We start from the raw sequence: 23,842 nt of genomic DNA, 5'->3' as shown, positions 1-23,842 counted from the left end.
ATACACCACGATAGTCTATGGGCATTACTGTGATACACCACGATAGTCTATGGGCATTACTGTGATACACCACGATAGTCTATGGGCATTACTGTGATACACCACGGTAGTCTATGGGCATTACTGTGATACACCACGGTAGTCTATGGGCATTACTGTGATACACCACGATAGTCTATGGGCATTACTGTGACACACCACGGTAGTCTATGGGCATTACTGTGATACACCACGATAGTCTATGGGCATTGCTGTGATACACCACGATAGTCTATGGGCACGTGGAAGCGAAAGCGCTTTGAGAATTCTCGAGAGCGAGGGGGTGGGGCTTTGAGAATTCTCGAGAGCGAGGGGGCGGGGCTTTGAGAATTCTCGAGAGCGAGGGGGCGGGGCTTTGAGAATTCTCGAGAGCGAGAGGGCGGGGCTTTTAGAATTCTCGAGAGCGAGGGGGCGGGGCTTTGAGAATTCTCGCGAGCGAGGGGGCGGGGCTTTGAGAATTATTGAGAGCGAGGGGGCGAGGCTTTGATAATTATCGAGAGCGAGGGGGCGGGGTTTCGCGAAACTTCCACCAATCACCGGAGCACGCCGGGGCGAGACCCCCGCCCGCGTCTTCTCGAAATTTCGCGTTCGCTATAAGCAGCGGCGCCGGCAGCCGCCGCGCTCACAGAAATCTGCCGCAGCCACCGCGAAAGCGCGAACCACTGCGCCTTGACGACTTCTCATTGCTACGGCAGAACGATACGAGGTAACGACGGCGTTATTGAGAGCAGTGTACGGTGTATGCGTCGTGCTCGGCGATGCTTGTAATGTTGAAGTAGCGACTGTCGGCTGGCTACTCGGAGGTGCAGTGGCTGCTCGGTGTCACGTCGAGTTGCACCACCACTCGGTCGGCCGTAAACCGGAGACCATCGGGCGGCGCCCGCCACTGACGGGGGACGCGAGAGAGCGAGCGAGGCGGTGGTGGGTGCCGTGGGGGTGCCGTGGGGGTGCCGTGGTGGGGTGCCGTGGTGGGGTGCCGTGGGTGGATGCCGTGTAGGGTGCCGTGGTGGGGTGCCGTGTGGGTGCCGTGGGGGTGCCGTGGTGGGTGTCGTGGGTGGGTGCCGTGGGGGGGTTCCGTGGGTGGATGCCGTGGGGGGGTGCCGTGGTGGGGGCCGTGGATGGATGCCGTGGTGGGGGCCGTGTGGGGGTGCCGTGGGTGGGTGCCGTGGGGGGTGCCGTGTGGGTGCCGTGGTGGGTGGGCGATGGTGCAGGCGGAGCGGTCAGCGGGTGGTGCCCGTGAGAGGGAACATTCTGGAAGGTCCATAGGGACTCTGTGCCTGCATAGGGGCTCCGTGTCTGCATAGGGGCTCCGTGTCCGCACAGGGGGCTCCGTGTCCGCACAGGGGGCTCCGTGTCCGCACAGGGGGCTCCGTGTCCGCACAGGGACTCCGTGTCCGTACAGGGGGCTCCGTGTCCGCACAGGGACTCCGTGTCCGCACAGGGGGCTCCGTGTCCGCACAGGGGGCTCCGTGTCCGCACAGGGACTCCGTGTCCGCACAGGGGGCTCCGTGTCCGCACAGGGGGCTCCGTGTCCGCGTGTCCGCACAGGGGGCTCCGTGTCCGCACAGGGACTCCGTGTTCGCGTGTCTCCACAGGGGCTCTCTAGAGGCTCAGTGGGTGCCCCCACGCGTCTCCTCTCCTGCGCTGCTATCTCCACAGATGCCCGAGGTGTCGGAGACGACGCAGCCCATGGCGGGCAGTGGCGAGGAGGCGGAGACCTTCGCCTTCCAGGCGGAGATCGCCCAGCTCATGTCCCTCATCATCAACACCTTCTACTCCAACAAGGAGATCTTCCTGCGCGAGCTCATCTCCAACAGCTCCGACGTACGGAACCACTCACACCCCGCTCCTCGCACACACGGACACACCATGCTCCACACACACGGACACACCCCGCTCCACACACACGGACACACACCGCTCCTCACACACCCTGACACACGGACACACCAGGCTCCACACACACGGACACACCCCGCTCCACACACACGGACACACACCGCTCCTCACACACGGACACACACCGCTACACACACACCCTGACACACGGACACACCAGGCTCCACACACACGGACACACCAGGCTCCACACACCCTCACACACGGACACACCCCGCTCCACACACCCTCACACACGGACACACCCCGCTCCACACACCCTGACACACGGACACACCCCGCTCCACACACCCTCACACACGGACACACCCCGCTCCACACACCCTGACACACGGACACACCCCGCTCCACACACCCTCACACACGGACACACCCCGCTCCTCACACCCTCACACACGGACACACCCCGCTCCACACACACGGACACACGGACACACCCCGCTCCACACACCCTCACACACGGACACACCCCGCTCCACACACCCTCACACACGGACACACCCCACTCCACACACCGTCACACACGGACACACCCCGCCACACCCCTGACGCCACCGGCCCCCCACGCTATTAAGGGGGAGGGGATGCTAGGACCCCCCCCACCCGCCCCTTCACACATCCAAAGTATCGTATGGGCCGCTTGCGGTCTAATTGTGATTTTAGATTAACGTTGCTGCTGTCATTGTGAGTGGCCCCATGTCCACTGCTACTGTGTAGACTGCTTGCCAATACACTTCCATGACTGACAGTGTGGAAATGAGGCCTTCATCCAACAGTAGATTGGCAGACATCTTTGCAATGTATTATTTTATTTACTCCGCTTGTTTACCTCAGAGTCCTAAGACTCGTTTTCAGGAGGGTCCTGCAAAGTTTTTGTGGTTGGGGACGATGTTACTTGGTGTGTGTGATCCAAATTGAGTAATTTGCCGGTATTCTTTCAGCCAGCATTGGGATGTTTTTGGCCAATATCTCGATATAGGAAGTTGATGCGTTCCTGGAGCTTCATTTGTATATCAAAAGTTGTTACATTGAATAGCATGTACGTTAGTACTCTGAGGGTGCGTTCCAATTTCATACAATAAACATTCAATAACTTCCCATTCGTATCAAGATCATTTATATTGAAAATATTTTATTCTGTACAGTATTAAAATACAAAAACCGTCATAATTAAAAGAAACCGTGTAATGTACTGAAAAAATATTCACACTAGCCAGTGTAGTCTTCGGTGCAGTCATGAGGGGCTACATTGCCCACCAAACACCATATCACCGTAACAGTGTATTGTTGCATGCTGATTGGCCGAGACGAATGTAGACACAATTTCTATAGCCGATCTCAATGCTCATAAAACTGTATCTTGTAATTTTATTCTTATTTATATTGAACTGTAGATGGGCTATTTTATTTATCAAATTTCAGTGAATTTATTTTTTGCCATTAATATAATAGTAATAAATCCAAAGTTTTTATATCGAAAATTTGCTTATCGAGGTATTATTTACCAAGTTACATAACCAAAGTATTGTTCGCTATGGGAGGAAACCTGAGCAAACCTGATGAAGCCCATGAAAAATAGGGGGAGAGTGTATAAACTCCAGGCACCCTCATAGTCAGTAATAAAACCCAGGCCCTTCTTGCCGTGAGGCACATGAGTTGCCACTGTGCCGCCACCCTGCCGCTTAGTCGTAGATTCCGGAATTTGGTCGAGCCGTGAATGTGATGGTCGTGGATGTGGTAGCATGCGTCGATCTGCTGTTGCCATGGCATTGTAAACATCACTGTGCGGTCCCCCGTCTGCCCAGGCGCTGGACAAGATCCGCTATGAGAGCCTCACTGACCCCAGCAAGCTGGACACTGGCAAGGAGCTCAAGATCGACATCGTCCCCAATAAGATCGACCGCACACTCACACTCGTCGACACGGGCATCGGCATGACCAAGGCCGACCTCGTCAACAACCTAGGCACCATCGCCAAGTCGGGCACCAAAGCCTTCATGGAGGCCCTGCAGGCGGGCGCCGACATCTCGATGATCGGCCAGTTCGGCGTGGGCTTCTATTGTGCCTACCTGGTGGCCGAGCGCGTCACCGTCGTCACCAAGCACAACGACGACGAGCAATATGTGTGGGAGTCTTCGACCGGCGGCTCGTTTACCGTGAGGCCCGACAACGATGGTGAGTATGAGCTCCCGGTGGAGCACGCGTGGCTCTCGCCATGCCGCACGCCCAGCACACCCCGCTGCCGGGTGATGAGTTTGCTAATCTCGAGTGGCTGCGATGATGCGGTGCAGGGGAGCCTCTCGGTCGTGGCACCAAGATCGTGCTCCACATTAAGGAGGACCAGACTGAGTACCTGGAGGAGAGGTCAATTAAGGACATTGTCAAGAAGCACTCCCAGTTCATCGGCTACCCCATCACGCTTTACGTGAGTAACGTGCTGCGTTTCGTACATTCGACCAACTCGGACCGCAGTCCGTTTGTTTCATCGCTGTTTTGGTGAGCAACCTCCATCGTATGTCGTCTGAAGTTTGGGTAATCCGTCTGTTGCAGGTGGAGAAAGAACGCAACAAGGAGGTGAGCGATGACGAGGAGGATAAGGAGGAGGCGGCTCCTGATAAATCTAAGAGAGGTCTGACGACGACACTCCCAACATCGAAGACGTAGGCTCCGATGAGGAGGAGGACAGGGCCAAGGACTCGGACAAGAAGATAAAGAAGAAGATCAAGGAGAAGTACACGGACAAGGAGGAGCTGAACAAGACAAAGCCGCTGTGGACACGCAACCCGGACGACATCACGGCGGAGGAGTATGGCGAGTTCTACATGAGCCTCACCAACGACTGGGAGGACCACCTTGCCGTGAAGGTGAGCGTGGTGGTGCCGTTGTCTCTGGACATAGTGGAGGTGACGAGCCAGGGCCTCGTGGCTGCCGTATGTGGCCTGGCGTGTGTTGCCCGTCTGTTGACTTGTGCGATGATGCGGCCCAGAGGGTAGCATGTTCGCTGCTTGTTACAGAGGTTTGTTCAATTGTTAAGAGGCCTGCCTGGTTATAACTGCGGGGTGTATGAACCGTAAAAATACGCTATATCTGCCTCGGTGTACGGTTCAGAGATTGTGTGACGTAATTTGTGTTGTGGCATCATAGTCCAAATTCACTACATTTGTAACGTTAAACCACAGCGTTGCTTAATTGGAACAACAAGTGGCAACATTGCCTCCCCCCTCCTCCACCCAACTGTGAAGCAACTGCAGACTTCAAAAGGTGCCTTCGTGATGAGGGCCATGCGCCACAGGAAATGCGCAAGTACAAAATGTACTGAATGCCTATTGCACATGGCGTGTTTGTGCTACAGCACTTCTCGGTGGAGGGGCAGCTGGAATTCCGGGCGCTGCTCTTCGTCCCCCGGCGGGCGGCTTTCGACCTCTTTGAAAACAAGAAGAAGAAAAACAACATCAAGCTGTACGTTCGACGTGTCTTCATCATGGACAACTGTGAAGACCTCATCCCGGAGTATCTCAGTAAGCGGGGATGCATGCAGGCTTGAGAGCAACTCGTAAACAATGTCATTTTTTTCCTCCCTTAAAGCACTTCTATTCAATGGTTTCTCTAGAGTTTTTACAGTGATAAATACTAAAGCCGTGAATGTTCACCGTGTGCAGACTTCATGAAGGGAGTGGTGGACTCCGAGGACCTTCCCCTTAACATCTCGCGTGAGATGCTGCAGCAGAGCAAAATCCTCAAGGTGATCCGCAAGAACATCGTCAAGAAGTCCATGGAGCTGTTCGCGGAGCTCGCCGAGGACAAAGATAACTACAAGAAGTTCTATGAGCAGTTCTCCAAAAACATCAAGGTGGATGCTCTCACCATTTGCCGAATTTCTGCAGCGGTGTGGATTTGAATATTTTGCGATTCGTGCTTTTCCCGTCGTTCAGTTCGTCAGGGGGAAATCTGACCCTGTCGCTCTGCCTTTTATCGTTATTCCCCACAGCTGGGAATCCACGAGGACTCTCAGAACCGGAAGAAGCTGGCGGAGCTGCTCCGCTACCATACGTCCATGTCGGGCGAGGACATGTGCTCGCTGAAGGACTACGTGTCTCGAATGAAAGAAAACCAGAAGCACATCTACTACATCACCGGTGCGGGCAGACACGCACGTGCCAACAGCACCACACGCGCCACGACACCACACTCCATGGCACCACACACGCACTGCTGCACGACACACGATGCTCTTCACACAGCCTGCTAGCACTTCCTGGCTAAGAACGTTGCCCAAGTATTGAACTTAAGTGTAGACTGTACAAGTAATCTAATTGTGAAGCTTTGCAGACTGTTAATCGTCCCTCGGTCTATAAATAGCATTCCACTTTGTGGTTGTTAACAGTGGTTCTCCTTTAGATTAGTCTTCGTCAAAGGAATCTGGAATGGGACTGTAAACGGGAGATGAGCATCGTCGCGATGCTCATTTGAGCGGGAATTTGCCAAACCGTTAGACGAGGCCGTGGTGCCGGAAGGCTAATTTGTGAACCGCGATTTCGCTCGCAGGCGAGTCAAAAGCGCAAGTGGCCAACTCTGCGTTTGTGGAGCGCGTGCGCAAGCGTGGCCTGGAGGTGGTGTACATGGTGGAGCCCATCGATGAGTACTGCGTGCAGCAGCTGAAGGAGTTTGACGGGAAGACCCTCGTCTCCGTCACCAAGGAGGGCATGGAGCTTCCGGAAGATGAGGAAGAGAAAAAGAGACAGGAGGAGGCCAAGGCCAAGTTTGAGAATCTCTGCAAGGTGGTCAAGGAGATCCTGGAGAAGGTGGAGAAGGTGAGCACTCGGCAGGACTTGTGATGTGAACCTGTCTGGGGTGGGGAGCCACCCCCAAACTGAAACTAAATTATTTTTAGCTTACCAGGCAAGGCCCACTGAGCTATACAGCTCTTAGAAGCGATCTGGCCACAAATGATAGCCCAATGAAGTGGCTTATCATGTGGAAATTTCTAAGAGCTATATACTCTCGATCCATGTTTCTAAATGTGGAGAGAACAACCGGAGGTATTGGAGAAAAATCCATGTGACCACGGGGAGAACATGCAAACTCCAAATATCCAGGTGTCAGGACTGGGATCGAACCCACGACCTGTATACCAGGCGAGGTAGTTAACATCTCAACACTGCGGCACCCAGTTCCTACCTCGCTGTGCTTGTTATAATTCAATGTAGAGTAGGTTTATGGTTGATGCAGCACTCCATCCAGTCACTTATTCAACGATGGTCAGTCCCCTCATCAATCTTCTATCGCTACGACCATGGTTTACTGTCCCCATCAACTTGCCCCTGATCCCTGCACCCAATGTTTGGCCTCATCGACACTTCGACCAATCCCAGTTCCTGTAAAAACACTTTCTGCGTCTTCACCTCACACTGCGCCTCTTTGAAATACCCTCCCCATTGTTTCCTTTTCCAAGCCTTGCATAACCTTCATCACTTCAAGACACATGTCACACTCTTACCTATTACAATTTTGATAGTACTGATAGTACTGTTTGTTGCTGGCCGCTTGACGTATTTGGGCCTGTGCTCGGCTGCTGTCAAGAAAAATCCACTTGACGCTTGGATGATTTCCACGAGGGCTCTGCTCACTTTTTTTCTGCGTAAATACAACGGCACTTGTCCACCGTGCTCATTGTTAATGCGCGTTCCCTTCTGTGCCGTGCAGGTGACCGTGTCAAATAGGCTGGTCTCCTCTCCGTGCTGCATCGTGACCAGCACCTACGGCTGGACGGCCAACATGGAGCGCATCATGAAGGCGCAGGCCTTGCGAGACTCCTCCACCATGGGCTACATGGCCGTCAAGAAGCACCTGGAGATCAACCACGACTACCCCATCGTGGAGACCCTGCGTCAGAAGGTGGAGGTGGACAAGAACGACAAGTCGGTGAAGGACCTGGTCATCCTGCTGTTTGAGACGGCGCTGCTGTCGTCTGGATTCACGCTCGAGGACCCACAGACGCATGCGAGCCGCATCTACCGCATGATCAAGCTGGGACTTGGTAGGCCTCGCATCGATTCCCTCTCGCAACAACTTGCAATTCCCCACCGTTAAATAGGCAACAAAATACAAAGAGAATTGGCCTCATTCCCGTTTCTCTCCATATACACACAGGCTTCTCGGAGTGTAATTTCAGCAGCATTTGGTACTACACGAGCCAATTCTGGACCAGTTTTGATGATCATTGTCCCATCAGCAGAGCCAGGTTTGCTTGAACCAATGCTGCTGAGATGTTTATGTTTTTAACATGGGTACTATCCATAATACATAGTCAAAGCTTTTTTGGGTACTAGTTTTTGTATATTGTACATAACACAATAATTACACTTAGCTATGCGAAGGAGGCATGCTGTCTGCTTATTTTATTTTTTATATCCCCCTTGCCACCACTTCTATTTTGTGTCAAAATGAGGTGGCTTGGGTGAGGGCAATTATTTTAATGGTCATCTTGTGTAGGTGATGTAATGGTGTAGACTGCCCATCCTGACCATCCTGCGAGGGTGACTACGGTCCCCAGAGCTGATAACAGCCGCTGCGTAGGCCACACTAGTTGACACATTACACCTGCTACACAAGGTGTGACCGCTCTCCCCAGTGAGGTGGGGTTGTTGGATGTGGAGCGTTAAGTGGAGCCTGTGTGTGTGGCAGGCATCGATGACGATGAGTCGACAATTGAAGACATCCCTGCCGGTCCCGCAGACGACCTTCCACCCCTGGAGGGCGACGACGAGAACGTGTCGCGCATGGAGGAAGTCGACTAGAGGAGGAAGAAGCCCCCCCCCCCGCCCTGTTCTCCCTCACACGATGTTATTCGTTGTGACCCTAGGGCTCTGCACATTCATAACAATTTTAAAGCGTTCACAAATATGAAGACTGGACCATGTAAAGGCTCCCAGTGTCTTTTCTTTTTAACCCACATGCCGAGTGAGCATGGCTCCACAAGCCCAAAACGTGAAGTGGTCACAGCAACAAACAGCACTTTCTTTCAAAGTTGTCATGGATCCGAGTGAACAGATTTTCCCGAAATTGAGCAAGATTCTTACAAGAGTGGGCAAAGCGATGAAGTATGATGGGAGGAGGGTATTTACAAGTGGAGCAGTGCGGTGAAGGAAGTGCCGCGTCCTGATTAATTATCCTACAGAGGTGTGTTGATTTCTGTATACTGTTAATGCTTCTATATAGTTCTGTGCTTATTCCATAGGCTGTTATTCCACTGTAAATGGTCGGTGTGCAGACAGCTGCTGGGAGAGTGGGTATGTCGACAAAACTCCCCTCCCTTTGCAGAACAAGCTACGATATACTGCATGCAGTGAATTTAAGTTATGTTTTTTTAAACGTTGGCTGCACCGTTGTCAATGCCATTCTGGTGCTTCTTTTAATTTCCTTGGATATTTTTTAATAAAAATTACACGCACATTACTGGGTTTATTCCTAAATGCGTCATGGCTGTTCATTGGTTTCTCGGCGGTGGAGCGAGTGGCTCGGAATCTGAAGGTTGTGAGTTCAAATCCTGATTTTGGGGTTGACTCGGCCCAACGTCCCTCTGGGATACAATAAGCAACACTGGGGAGAAAGCCAACGGTGTTTATACAATGGAGATACTTTTCTCATATGGGAATGAGGAATTTAAAATTGAGCTGCAAATGGGAGGTGACCGTTACCTCATTGCTCATTTGAGCAGAACAATGTAGCGCCACGTAGCGGCTGCGAGGGCTGTGGTTATGTGCACAGGGGTTACCCTGCGTGTCCCCTCGCGTTACAGTACTTTGTAGACCTGGCAATCTTGAGATGCTGCTGGCTGTGTTTCCAGCCCAAGGGTCTGCAGCCTGGTAGGTGACAAGGGGGTGCTGGTGGGGCGAGTTGCCTACAGATGGGGAACTAGTGCCGATGGGTGATGATGGTGGGTGACTTTATTTTTGGCACAGGTAAACCTCGGCAATGCATGGCCATTTTCGTTGGGGACATGGTTATACAGAAACCTGGTTACAGCAAAATATAAAAAACTACTGTATTGCAAGATGCCGAATGGCAAGGTCGTGTGCATTATCCTGGTGATACAACCAGCACAAAGAACGCGGTGAGTAGAATGCACCACATACAACAAATGGTGCAAAACAGCACCGGTAAGATTGTCAAAAACTTAGTCTTTAAAGCAAATCAATTGGTAAGTTGCTACCAGAACGATAGTGGGTGGCAATGACCACTGTCTGCTGTTGGAGGCGGAGCGAGGTGGGTGGACTCGGGAAGGCTGCTGTTGAGTCGTGGTTCTACTGATTGTGGTGGTGACCTTTCCAGTGTCACAGCAGCGGTATACGACACGAGAAATGCACTGCGACCAGAAATGAAGCCACGTGACGCAACGAGTGGGGGTGGAGCACAATATTTTTCAGGTGGCAGTTTTAATACAAAAACAACAATAATGCATTCGCTTTTCAACGGTGGCGAGTTGTACCCCACTCAGGTCGCCACCTGTGCACGGTTTGGCCCGGCCCAGTCCAGGAATTGACGTCTGTGTTCAGGTGGCAGCAGGAATTGATTTGTACCCAGATCTGATACCGGTACGATATTGTGTTGAACCATACCACATGAAAGTGCAGTTTCCATAGACGCCGTGTCTCTTTGGTCACGTAGGTACGTGACTTTACCGAAAGAACCAAAGTATGGATCCTTGCAGTCACGAAAACTTCAAATCTAGAACGCCGTGTCTGAATGATGACATGCGTTGTGCGGATTTGGCCTACAGTGGGGGAGGTGTGGATTTCCTGGTGACACCGAGGAGGTGAGGGACCCCCCAGTGATCCCATCGAGCTTATTGGAGGCTTACACCCTCGAAAATAGAATCTCAAATCCCTGGTGGGCGCTTGCCCCCCTAATCCACCCCGACATCCCGTCCACCAGGGCACCGTGGTGGCGAGATGTTAACTACCTTGTCTGGTATGCAGGAGGTCGTGGGTTCAATCCCGAGCCTAACGCCTGCTGCATCTTTGAAGTTTGCGTGTCTCTCTCCCCGTGGTCGCGTGGATTTTTCTCCGGGTCCTCCGGTTTTCCCCTCCACATTTAGAATCAACGTGCGTTTAGAGTATTTGGCTGCTATAATTTTACACGTGATAAGCCACTTCGCTGAGCTATCATTTTTTGATAGCCAAGTCACTTATAAAAAAGAGCGATGTAGCTCGGTGTGCCTTACCTAGTGAAAGGTACATATCTTAAATAGAGTTTGTTTGGGTTAGATCGCATAAATATTCATGCGTCGTTAAGCCCGCCACTGCCCGACACAGCCAGAAGTAAGGTTTGTCACGTAAACAAAACGTGCCAATTAGTTACTAGTTCAGCACACTGGTGTGTGGGAGAGTAAACCCACGACATTTACAATTCAAGTACGACGTTTCGCCGGTGATTACAAAACCAGCCTCAGGCGACAGCCAGGATTGTGGATAAATCCTTCTGTTTCGGCGTTAAATAGAGGAATAAAATGTTATATCGTCAATGTGAGCAAATCAAGTCCAGGGGGTAGGGGGGTAAGGAGCAGATTAGTGGATCTCTATTATTGATCTATTCACAGTCAACATACAGAATGCACATAACGTATGCACATTAACGACCTGAGGACACGAAAATCGTCTCAAAAACGCCAGAGGCCCACCTCGCTTGCGGGTTTACTCTCCAACGCACCGGTGCTGCTGAACGAGTAACTAACTATTCTTGGGTCTTTCGGTAAACTCACGTCGATAGGTTAAAAGAAAACCTATCTACGTTACTTTACCCGTAAGACCCAAGAATATGAATTCCTAGCAGTCACGAAAGCTTTCGGTCAATGAGTAACTAATTGACGCGTTTTGTTTACGTGACAAATCTCACTAATTGGCCGGGTGGTGACGGGCTTAATTACACAACCACCCCATCCTCTATTAGGAACAGGTAACAAGCTGAGATTAGGAGCACTCCCTTTAAGAGTGTGCTCCTAATCTCAGCTCATTACACCTGGGAGCCAGAAATCTTTCTGATTGAGAGGGGGTCAAATACTTATTTCCCTCATTAAAATGCGAATCAATTTATAACATTTTTGACATGCGTTTCTCTGGATTTTCTTGTTGTTATTCTGTCTCTCACTGTTCAAATAAACCTACCATTAAAATTATAGACTGATCATTTCCTTGTCAGTGGGCAAACGTACAAAATCAGCAGGGGATCAAGTACTTTTTTCCGTCACTGTAGGCACACAGAGAAACAACGCCTCTGTGTTGAGGCCTTAAACAGAGAGAGAGAGGGGGGCAGAGAGAGAGGGGAGGGGGTGTAGAGAAATCCGCGAGTCAACGCAAGGCCGTAGCCATGGAGTCAACATTGGGGGGGACCAAATCTACCAGGGGCTCTGGGGTCCTCCCCCAGGAAAAAAAAATATCTCAATTTGAAAACTAATTTCCTGACATTTACTAAAATATTGAAAAATTTCACTAACACATGGGATGGAATTTTTGTATTATTTGATACAATAATGTATAATATTGTATTGTATTTACATTGTTCTGTTGTTTATTTTTTTTACTTTTCTTGTTTCATAGTATGTAATGGCAGAGATTAGGGGTTCATAAAGTACAAGGCAATCATACAAACACAAATCTACGTATTGTTATATGAAGACAAGTCCACATTTTGTGGCCAAGGTTTAGCGAAATTGTTGTTTTTATTAACATAGCATAGCAATTATTATTTAAAAATATATATTTTTATAGCAATATATTGGGGGGGACATTTTGAGCATGTTTGATTATTGGGGGGGGGATATGTCCCCCCCTAATATATATTATAATTATTATTACATATTATAATTATTATAACATTATAATTACGGCCTTGTGTCAAAGAGAGATTTGGAACTTTGGTGACTGCAGGAAATAATAATAACACGAGCACACGCAGAGAGAGAGAGAGAAAGCACACTTATATTCTTGGTTCTGTCGGTAAAGTCACCACGTAGAAGGGAAACAATAAAATAATAAAAATATAAAACAATAAAATTCTCACGACGTTTCGACTGCAACACAAGAAGCAAACATCATCAGGTGTGAAAACCACAGCGCGAAAACCACAGCAAGAAAATGTGAATACCTTGGTGACAAGAAAATGTTCTTGCTGATGGTTTTCACACCTGACGATGATTGCTTGTGTTGCAGTCGAAACGTCGTGAGAATTTTATTGTTTTATATTTTTATTATTTTATTGTTTCCCTTCTACGTGGTGGTGACTTTACCGAAAGAACCAAGAATATGAATCCCTGCAGTCAAGAAAGCTTTAAATCAAAAGCACACTTAATCAAACAAACTGAGTAAAACTCGGAAATGTAATGCAATGCAACACAGAGAGTCGGTCAACACACAATAAACGCATAGCCTGGTAGATTACTTTCTTACAAAGATTGTTCAACTAAGCGAGATAATTAAAGTAAACGCGATCAGGCGAGGGCAGGAGGCAAGGCCCCGCGTGGCTAGGCCCCGCGTTGTAAAGTTCCAACCTGGACATCGATTCCCATGCTCGCTGCTACTCAACTGACATCCCTACGAGAGAGAGCGAGGCTCTACCTGGGTAAACAACAACAACAACCACCACCACCACAACCGCGATGAGAATTTCTCACCTCGGATTTCAGTTCACGCGCGGAGCGGCAGATTTGTTACCTCATGACGTCACGCGGCAGCAGGAGATGACGTCACTTGCGTGGTACGAGACACTCCCCTCCCGCGACGAGCGGGTCTTAATTTAAATAAATTATGTTAATGAGCCCGGCCCATACGTGGAGGGATGGTGGCGTGGGTGCTGAAACCCGTCGCAATAAACTCGCAACGGCCTTCACGAATATATTATGTTAATGAGCCACCAGTCACCGGGCGTAGCTTTGCCCAAATAAGGATTGTACTTGAACAGATAACGCAAGTTGACCCAGGCAGAGGTGACGTCACGCTCAAGGGTGCGGTAGACGGGGTGGGGTGAATACCTTGGTGACATGACGTCACTGGCGAGGTACACCTCCCCCTGGCGTTTCACGCCGATGAGGTGATGCTGAGTAGTGACGTCACAGAGCGGGATTGGAGTTTAAGTTGATTTAGATTCATTTTCCATTGCTCCCTCCCTTGAACTCAGCAACAACAACGTGGACATTGCATCCCACTGGAATTTTTAGCACACAGCGTTGGTGTACGGTGCTTTTTTCAGGAACATTTTGCTGTTTTTTTCATGGATTTTCTGTTTGCAGAGTCACACAAAGTAGTAACTTTAAGATGTGTTTCTTGTTCTTGTTTGTGTTTGTTGCACTTGATTCAAGAGCCGAATGGCTCACAGGGGTATACCAAATATATATCAACTGAAACTATTGTGTACACACTGTGTGTGTATGTAAACTGTGTGTGTACACTGTGTGTGCGTACACTGTGTGTGTGTACGCTGTGTGTACACGTACACAGTGTGCACTGTGTGTGTGTACAGTGTGTGTACACACAGTGTGTGTGTACACACACTGTGTGTACACTGTGTGTGTGTACACTGTGTGTGTGTACACTGTGTGTCACTGTGCCTGGCACAAGCGTCGTGGTGACGTCACCGCCACTTAGTGGCGAATGGCGGTTGTTGTTGTGTCACTGTGTGTGTGTGTACACTCTGTGTGTACACTATGTGTCACTGTGTGTGTCACTGTGTGTGTATATACACTGTGTGTGTACCCTGTGTGTGTACACTGTGTATACACTGTATGTGTGTAAACTGTGTGCGTGTACAGTGTGCGTGTACACTGTGTGTGTGTACACTGTGTATACACTGTGTGTGTGTACGCTATGTGTGTATACACTGTGTGTGTGTACACTGTGTGCATGTGTACACTGTGTGTACACTGTGTGTACATTGTGTGTGTACACTGTGTGTGTGTACACTGTGTGTACACTGTTTGTGTCCGAACCCCCGGCAAGGCCATCTACTTAATGAGGAGAGAAAATTCACACGAAATGTCCTTTTCAATGAAGTCTTCCAGATGTAAATTGATACAAGCTTTTAATGAAGAAATAAAATAATCTAATTCAAAACACAACACAATTCAAAGATGTTTCATTTTAAAACTTCAAAACGGAGCATGGGGTACTTGCGTGAATGCGTCCTTCGTGTGCCGTAAATGTTGTGACTTTCCTGGCCTGAAGGCCGTCAATGTGTTGGACCATTATATTCAACCGCATTAATTGATCAATCTAAACAGTTTTCGTTGAAACCTTCTGCTGCCAGGCCACCAAGATTATACGGCTTACCAAAAATACATAAAGTAGATACACCCCTTCGTCCCATCGTCTCTACTATCAACTCCCCCACCTACAAACTGGCTCGTTTTTTGTCTGAAACCCTGCGTCCTTTCACTGGAAAAACCACCTCTGCGGTACAAAATTCTACTCACCTGGCATCGACAATCAAGGGTATTTCCCTGTCCCCAGACGACCTGCTTGTCAGTTTTGATGTAGTTTCCTTATTCACCAAGGTTCCTGTAGCTGACACCATTGCAATCATTGAAGACTTGGTTCATCAAGGACTAAACACTGAGGTACCCCCCCTGGTGAGACACTGTTTAACCAATACATACTTCACTTGGAATGGAACTTTCTACAAACAAACTGAGGGCACCCCAATGGGCTCCCCCCTCCGGTTATAGCTAACATTTTCATGGAGAAATTTGAGACTTACGCCATCCAGACTGCCACTCTGCGCCCAACCTTATGGAAGAGGTACGTGGATGACACTTTTGTCATCTGGCCACATGGCCGGCCTGCTCTACACCAATTCTTCGTCCACATCAATTCCATACACCCAGCCATCAGATTTACCATGGAAGTAGAAATAGATGGCAAGCTACCTTTTTTGGATGTCCTGATTAAAAAGAGACCTGATGGTTCAATGAGCCACTCTGTCTACAGGAATGCTACCCATACGGATGCTTATCTGAAACCGGATTCCCACCACCATCCATCACAGAAGAATTCTCTCATCAAGACTCTGTATCATAGAGCCCAATGCATATCCGACCAGGAACACATAGGCAGTGAACTCAAGCACGTACACCAAGCTCTTAAGGCTAATGGTTACTCCGACTATACAATCCGCAAAGCTATCACTCAAACCATGAAGAAGGACCCTCTTGAGGAGCCTTTCAAAACCATCACTTTACCCTACATTGCGGGGATCACAAAAAAGATCTCCAAAATCTTGAATAAACACAAGATCCAGGTCCGTTTCAACACATTACATAAAATCCGTGTTCTGGTTCCGTCTGTAAAAGATGTGATTCCGGACATACAATACCCTGGTGTCTACAAACTAAGTTGCCTCTGTGGTAGTAGTTACATTGGAGAAACCAAACGCCATGTCTCAGACCGCATTCGTGAACACAAAGCAGACCTTAAACACGGTAGGACCAACACCTCGGCCGTGGCAGATCATTGTTATAATTCAGTAGGCTCACATGACATTGACTTTTCCAAGACAGAGGTTCTTTGTAAGCCATCTGGCTACCATGAGAGATTCGTTCATGAGGCTATCCACATATACAAGCACAGAGACAATTTCAACCGAGAAGATGGATTCTGGCCTAGCAATCATTGGAAAGATTTGATAAACCATTTCAGGTCTTAATTGATTGTTCACGCTTACAGTGGCTTTCAGACAGCATACATTATAAAAAAAAAATCGTCTACCCCCTCCTCTTTTCAGAACATAGATGGACTAGTCCTAAATAAACTGCCAAATCACTGCGCGTGGCGCTAACGTGTTTTTAATAAATAAATAAACACACCGTTTAAAAATAAATAAATTTATGCAAACCGACACACCTGCAGACGACCGTTTGTGTTATGGTCGAAACGTCGTGAGAATTTGTATTGTTTTATATATTTTATTATTTTATTGTTTCCCTTCAACGTGACTTTACTGAAAGAACTAAGATTATGAATTACTGCAGTCACGAAAGCTTCAAATAAAAATTTAACCGCCTCTACGGGGCGGGTTTTCACATAACTTTAAGATCCTTCAACAAACTCCGGGATAAGAAGGCTCAGCTGATCGAGTCTCTCACCTTCCTGAAGAGATGCCGCGACTCTGGGGTAATACCAATCGCATTTACACTGACCTCTGCTGCTGTAACTTCTTCTAATGCGAAACGAATTCTTTTCAAAACTAGCTTAGCTCTTATCTCAGAAAAAATCAGACTTATACGCACCGAACTAGATCAGTTAGACAAGACACTCTACAAATCACACTTATCATTGACGGCAACAATGTCCACATCGGATTGGGAACATGTAGACAATATGACTGCCTCTTCAGCTGCTACTATGTCGAACAAATGTAAGGACAACCTAATTTCCAAATTTAACCTCCTCTTCAACAAAAGACCGGACCCACACACCAAAAAGTTAGACGTTAACAAAGTCGTAATTAATCGCAGTAACAGTTCTATTTCCGATGGTCTGAAATCCGTTTTAGCTAAAGGTCTAAACTTTGCAGTCACACCTAAACAAATACCAGTTAATGATATAATTGCCCAAGTAGACGTTGCTCTCAGGGGCCTGAGTCACATCGCTGCAGACGTAGCAAGATCTGAAATCGCTGCAACCCTCAAAAACGCTAAGTTGCCAGCTAGCAACCTCAGCAAAGATGAGCGTTTTGAATTATATAAATTAAAAAAGAGGGATGATATTGTAGTCCTCTCAGCTGACAAAGGCAATGCTACTGTCATCATGGATAAAATAGAATACAACAACAAAATTAAAGAATTACTCGACGATGGTAGTTATACAAAAATAAAAAGAGATCCCACCAACAGCCTCGTCACACAAACCAACAAAATAATTTCTGATTCAACCGCATTAATTGATCAATCTAAACAGTTTTCGTTGAAACCTTCTGCTGCCAGGCCACCAAGATTATACGGCTTACCAAAAATACATAAAGTAGATACACCCCTTCGTCCCATTGTCTCTACTATCAACTCCCCCACCTACAAACTGGCTCGTTTTTTGTTTGAAATCCTGCGTCCTTTCACTGGAAAAACCACCTCTGCGGTACAAAATTCTACTCACCTGGTATCGACAATCAAGGGTATTTCCCTGTCCCCAGACGACCTGCTTGTCAGTTTTGATGTAGTTTCCTTATTCACCAAGGTTCCTGTACCTGACACCATTGCAATCATTGAAGACTTGGTTCATCAAGGACTAAACACTGAGGTACCCCCCTGGTGAGACACTGTTTAACCAATACATACTTCACTTGGAATGGAACTTTCTACAAACAAACTGAGGGCACCCCAATGGGCTCCCCCCTATCTCCGGTTATAGCTAACATTTTCATGGAGAAATTTGAGACTGACGCCATCCAGACTGCCACTCTGCGCCCAACCTTATGGAAGAGGTACGTGGATGACACTTTTGTCATCTGGCCACATGGCCGGCCTGCTCTAGACTAATTCTTCGACCACATCAATTCCATACACCCAGCCATCAGATTTACCATGGAAGTAGAAATAGATGGCAAGCTACCTTTTTGGATGTCCTAATTAAAAAGAGACCTGATGGTTCAATGAGCCACTCTGTCTACAGGAAAGCTACCCATACGGATGCTTATCTGAAACCGGATTCCCACCACCATCCATCACAGAAGAATTCTCTCATCAAGACTCTGTATCATAGAGCCCAATGCATATCCGACCAGGAACACATAGGCAGTGAACTCAAGCACGTACACCAAGCTCTTAAGGCTAATGGTTACTCCGACTATACAATCCGCAAAGCTATCACTCAAACCATGAAGGACCCTCTTGAGGAGCCTTTCAAAACCATCACTTTACCCTACATTGTGGGGATCACAAAAAAGATCTCCAAAATCTTGAATAAACACAAGATCCAGGTCCGTTTCAACACATTACATAAAATCCGTGATCTGGCTCCGTCTGTAAAAGATGTGATTCCGGACATACAATACCCTGGTGTCTACAAACTAAGTTGCCTCTGTGGTAGTAGTTACAATGGAGAAACCAAACGCCATGTCTCGGACTGCATTCGTGAACACAAAGCAGACCTTAAACACGGTAGGACCAACACCTCGGCCGTGGCAGATCATTGTTATTATTCAGTAGGCTCACATGACATTGACTTTTCCAAGACAGAGGTTCTTTGTAAGCCATCTGGCTTCCATGAGAGATTCGTTCATGAGGCTATCCACATAGAGACACAGAGACAATTTCAACCGAGAAGATGGATTCTGGCTTAGCAATCATTGGAAAGATTTGATAAACCATTTCAGGTCTTAATTGATTGTTCACGCTTACAGTGGCTTTCAGACAGCATACATTATAAAAATAAAAAAATTCGTCTCCCCCCTCCTCTTTTCAGAACATAGATGGACTAGTCCTAAATAAACTGCCAAATCGCTGCGCGTGGCGCTAACGTTTTTAATAAATAAATAAATGCGCCGTTTAAAAATAAATTTATGCGAACCAACACACCTGAAGATGACCGTTTGAGTTATGGTCGAAACGTCGTGAGAATTTTTTATTGTTTTATATATATTTTATTATTTTGTTGTTTCTCTTCAACGTGACTTTACCGAAAAAACTAAGAATATGAATTACTGCAGTCACGAAAGCTTTAAATCAAAACGTGGACATTATTGTGTATACACTGTGTGTGTGTACACTGTGTGTGTGTACACTGTGTGTATACACTGTGTGTGTGTACACTGTGTGTATACACTGTGTGTGTGTACACTATGTGTGTACACTATGTGTGTGCACACTGTGTGTGTGTGCACTGTGTGTATACTGTGTGTGTATACACTGTGTGTGTGTACACTGTTTGTGTCCGCATTGAACCGAACCCCCGGCAAAGGCCATCTACTTAATGACGAGAGAAAATTCACACGAAATGTCCTTTTCAATGAAGTCTTCCAGATGTAAATTGATACAAGCTTTTAATGAGGAAATAAAATAATCTAATTCAAAACACAACACAATTCAAAGATGTTTCATTTTAAAACATCAAAAACGGAGCATGGGGTACTTGCGTGAATGCGTCCTTCGTGTGCAAATGTTGTGACTTTCCTGGCCTGAAGGCCGTCAATGTGTTGGACCCTTATTGGTGCACAGCGTCTCAACAACAGCAGTGGGGTTTGCTTCAACCGATAGGTAACGAACATCCAGACGTGAATCAGCAAGGAGCATTTCTAGTCCTAGCTAGACAAAATCTACGTCAACACGTAAGACAAAAGTACAATTCGTGTTGTAGAGAATGTACCTCCTCCTATACGTGTAACTTTCAAGTGGTATGCCTTGTAACTGATGAATAATCCGAGCGTGCTCCCTATTTCAAAGACAATGAGTTGCTCCAGAGGCAGACGCTTCGTGAAACACAAAACACCCTTTGACCTGTATCACAAGAACAACGGGTCTCACCCGAGTTCTCTGTACAGGTTACTTCCAAACACACACACACACTTTGTCCTAACATCACTTATTCAATATTTGACCCTCAGACAAAATGTTACATGTACGCGCACAATCAGACAAGTATTAATTCTAAATTATTGACGGGCATATTGACGGGCATATTAACATTGAATTACTGCAGCGAAATTGACTGCATCACGTTACATCGTATTAACAAGAAGTTATTTTACAAATACGCACCGTCTGCTTAACCGTGTATGTACACCATACTATTGTTGCGTCATTCAAAACGAGTAGGCCGTTGCATGCTGGCGTCTGGGTCAAAATGTATCAAATTCTAAACATTACGCTACAAATAATAGATGAGGGCGCTTCGATGGCAACACAAGCAATCGTCATCAGGTGGGACAAGCACAGCAGCAAAAAGAAGAAACTGCTGGAGTAGGCGCCTACTACTTCAGCAGTTTCTTTTGCTGTGGGTGTCCCACCTGATAATGATTGCTTGTGTTGTGATCTAAACGCCGTGATCTGTTATGTTTCTACCCACGTGGTGACTTTACCGAAAGAACTCAAGAGTGTGGATTCCTGCAGTCACGAAAGCTTCGAATCAAGATTGCCTACAAACTACACAACCGAGATGACGCATCAATCATCGCCCCCTACTGACAGGCTCTTGTCCACATGCAGGCCGGTGCAGGGCCACCACCTTGTGCCACACAGGGGCAGCTGCTACTTGGGGATGCTCTTCGAGTGTTCAGACGAGGTACGACACGAAACTTTGAGTTGCTGAGGCGATAAAGCAAGCACCGTGTAAATACCATTGTTATAACATAGTGAATGCTTGGGAGCTTATTGTCTCTCGCTCCTGGTTACAGATCTACCCAACCAATGGGCCCACAAAGTGTTCAACTTCACGTTCTTGTCATTAAAGGCCTGTGACAAAGGTGCATCTATTGGAGCGACATCGTCTCTGGCTTACACATCTACCGGGTCTCCACTTGACTTTGTATTGTCTCGGAGGAAGTCCACCCACACCTCCACTTCCACAAACTGCTGGGAGTTGCTTCGCTCTGCCTCACAGTCAGAATTCTCCTCCTGCTTCACGTTGCCTCCATCGATGTGAAGGTCCCATTTTGGATGTGAATCTTCATCTTCACATTTTACCTTCACTTCTTCGCTCTTCACCATCACTTCTTCACATTTTACCTTCACTTCTTCACTCTTCACCATCACTTCTTCACATTTCACCATCACTTCTTCGCTCTTCACCATCACTTCTTCGCTCTTCACCATCACTTCTTCGCTCTTCACCATCACTTCTTCCCTCTTCACCATCACTTCTTCCCTCTTCACCTTCACCTCTTCACATTTCACCTCGATAACTTTAAAAGTGTCCAAGCTGGGATTTTCTTCCGGTTCGTGTTTCATGAGGGATGGGCTCATTGCGGAACTTTGACTTTCACAAGCTGATTTCAGACTGCACTCCTTGCGGATCTTCTGATGCTTCTGTGTTCTCTGGTGTACTTGAAGATTTGATGATTGTGAAAATGCCTTCCCACACACACTGCACTTGAAGGGTTTCTCTCCTGTGTGTGTTCTCTGGTGTTTTTTAAGAGTAGATGAATCTGAAAATGTCTTCCCACACACACTGCACCTGAAGGGTTTCTCTCCCGTGTGTGTTCTCTGGTGTGTTTTAAGAGCAAATGACTGTACAAATGCCTTCCCACATACAGTGCACTTGAAGGGTTTCTCTCCCGTGTGTGTTCTCTGGTGTGTTTTAAGAGCAGATGAATCTGAAAATGTCTTCTCACACACACTGCACTTGAAGGGTTTCTCTCCCGTGTGTGTTCTCTGGTGTTTTTTAAGAGCAGATGACTGTGCAAATGCCTTCCCACACACAGTGCACTTGAAGGGGTTCTCTCCCGTGTGTGTTCTCTGGTGTGTTTTAAGAGCAGATGAATCTGAAAATGTCTTCCCACACACAGTGCACTTGAAGGGTTTCTCTCCCGTGTGTGTTCTCTGGTGTTTTTTAAGAGTAGATGAATCTGAAAATGCCTTTCCACACAGACTGCACTTGAAGGGTTTCTCTCCCGTGTGTGTTCTCTGGTGTGTTTTAAGAGCAAATGAATCTGAAAATGTCTTCCCACACACACTGCACTTGAAGGGTTTCTCTCCCGTGTGTGTTCTCTGGTGTCTTTGAAGATGAGATGAATCTGAAAATGCCTTTCCACACACACTGCACTTGAAGGGTTTCTCTCCTGTGTGTGTTCTCTGGTGTATTTTAAGAGCAGATGAATCTGAAAATGGCTTCCCACACACACTGCACCTGAAGGGTTTCTCTCCCGTGTGTGTTCTCTGGTGTGTTTTAAGAGCAGATGACCGTGAAAATGTCTTCACACACACACTGCACTTGAAGGGTTTCTTTCCCGTGTGTGTTCTCTGGTGTATTTTAAGAGCGGATGACCGTGAAAATGCCTTCCCACACACACTGCACCTGAAGGGTTTCACTCCTGTGTGAGTTCTCTGGTGGGTCTGAAGAACTGATGGCCATGCAAATGCCTTGTCACACACACTGCACTTGAAGGGTTTCTCTCCTGTGTGTGTTCTCTGGTGTGTTTAAAGAGCAGATGAATCTGAAAATGGCTTCACACACACACTGCACCCGAAGGGTTTCTCTCCCGTGTGTGTTCTCTGGTGTGTTTTAAGAGCAGATGACCGTAAAAATGTCTTCACACACACACTGCACTTGAAGGGTTTCTCTCCCGTGTGTGTTCTCTGGTGTTTTTTAAGAGTAGATGAATCTGAAAATGCCTTCACACACACACTGCACTTGAAGGGTTTCTCTCCCGTATGTGTTCTCTGGTGTGTTTTAAGAGTAGATGAATCTGGAAATGTCTTCCCACACACAGTGCACTTGAAGGGTTTCTCTCCCGTGTGTGTTCTCTGGTGTATTTTAAGAGCAGATGACCGTGAAAATGCCTTCCCACACACACTGCACCTGAAGGGTTTCACTCCTGTGTGAGTTCTCTGGTGGGTCTGAAGAACTGATGGCCATGCAAATGCCTTGTCACACACACTGCACTTGAAGGGTTTCTCTCCTGTGTGTGTTCTCTGGTGTGTTTTAAGAGCAGATGAATCTGAAAATGGCTTCCCACACACACTGCACCTGAAGGGTTTCTCTCCCGTGTGTGTTCTCTGGTGTGTTTTAAGAGCAGATGACCGTGAAAATGTCTTCACACACACACTGCACTTGAAGGGTTTCTCTCCCGTATGTGTTCTCTGGTGTGTTTTAAGAGTAGATGAATCTGGAAATGTCTTCCCACACACAGTGCACTTGAAGGGTTTCTCTCCCGTGTGTGTTCTCTGGTGTATTTTAAGAGCAGATGACCGTGAAAATGCCTTCCCACA

The 23,842-nt window shown here is 47.6% G+C and overlaps 1 pseudogene; it reads left to right on the top strand.

Moving 5' to 3' along the window:
- Positions 1-674: 674 nt before the first annotated feature.
- On the top strand, positions 675-9,402 carry LOC142921537 (heat shock protein HSP 90-alpha-like; annotated as a pseudogene).
- The last annotated feature ends 14,440 nt before the right edge of the window (positions 9,403-23,842 follow it).

Source organism: Petromyzon marinus, unplaced genomic scaffold, assembly GCF_048934315.1.
Source record: "Petromyzon marinus isolate PM22_M1 ecotype Great Lakes invasive population unplaced genomic scaffold, UKy_Petmar_22M1.pri1.0 PM_G_Scaffold_81, whole genome shotgun sequence".
NCBI classification, from domain to species: domain Eukaryota; kingdom Metazoa; phylum Chordata; class Hyperoartia; order Petromyzontiformes; family Petromyzontidae; genus Petromyzon; species Petromyzon marinus.
The sequence above is the reverse complement of the archived record's forward strand: the minus strand, read 5'-3'. Positions and strand labels throughout refer to the sequence as shown.